This window comes from Microtus ochrogaster, chromosome 2 (assembly GCF_000317375.1).
Source record: "Microtus ochrogaster isolate Prairie Vole_2 chromosome 2, MicOch1.0, whole genome shotgun sequence".
Lineage (NCBI taxonomy): Eukaryota > Metazoa > Chordata > Mammalia > Rodentia > Cricetidae > Microtus > Microtus ochrogaster.
This window is the reverse complement of record NC_022010.1, coordinates 45678616-45680003: the sequence shown is the minus strand read 5'-3', so window position 1 is coordinate 45680003 and position 1388 is coordinate 45678616.

Sequence of the window (1388 nt, the reverse complement as noted above, 5' to 3'; positions counted from 1 at the left end):
ACTGCTGAGTAGTACTCTAATGTGTAGCTGTGCCATAATTTCTTTATCCATTCTTCCATTGAGAGGCATCTAGTTGTTTCTAGGTTCTGGCTATTACAAATAATGCTGCTATGAACATAGTTGAATAAATTCTTTTGTAGTATGATAGGGTATCTCTTGGGTATATTCCCAAGATTGGTATTGCTGGATCTTGAGGTAGGTTGACTCCCAATTACTTGAGAAATTATCACACTGATTTCCAAACTGGTTGCACAAGTTTGCATTCCCACCAGCAATGGATGAGTGTTCTCTTTACTCCACATCCTCTTCAGCATAGGTTATCAAAATTAACAACCACTGGTCATTAATATCACTTAAAATTAATGGTTTCAATTCACCTAGGAAAAGGCACAGGTTAAGAGAGTGGATATGAAAACGGGATCCAACATTCTGCTGTTTACAAGAAACACACCTCAAACTCAAAGACAGACACTACTTCAGAGTCAAGGGTTGGGAAAAGGTTTTTCAATCAAATGGACCTAAGAAACAAGTGAGTGTGGCTATACTAATATGTAACAAAATTGATTTCATACTAAAATCAATCAGAAGGGATGGAGAAGAACACTTTATACACATAACAGGAACAATTCATCAGGATGAAGTCTCAATCCTGAATATCTATGTCCCTAATATAAAAGCACCCACATACTTAAAAGAAACATTACTAGAACTCAAAACACACATCAAACCCCATACACTAAAAGTGTGAGATTTCAACACTCCTCTCTCACCAATGGACAGGTCAACCAGACAGAAACTTAGCAGAGAAATAAGAAAACTAACAGATGTAATGAATCAAATGGACTTAACAGACATCTAAAGAACATTCTAGCCAAATAAAAAAGTATATACCTTCTTCTTAGCATCTCATGGAACCTTCTCAAAATTGATCACATAGTCAGTAACAAAGCAAACATCCACAGATACAAAAAAATATTGGAGTAACCACCCGTGTCTTATTGGATCACCATGGAATAAAGTTAAAATTTAACAACAGTTCTATTCCCAGAAAGCCTACAGACTCATGGAAACTGATCAGTCAACTACTGAACCATCCCTGGGTCAAGGAAGAAATAAAGAAAGAAATGAAAGTCTTCTTTGAATTCTACAAATTCTTTAGCAATAAAATGTGATTTTTAAATTATTTAAGCAAATACTGAATATTACAGATTCCTAGGCACTTTACAGTGTGTTAGAAATACAGTATTGAGCCGGGCGATGGTGGCGCACGCCTTTAATCCCAGCACTCGGGAGGCAGAGGCAGGCGAATCTCTGTGAGTTCGAGACCAGCCTGGTCTACAGAGCTAGTTCCAGGACAGGCTCCAAAGCCACAGAGAACCCCTGTCTCG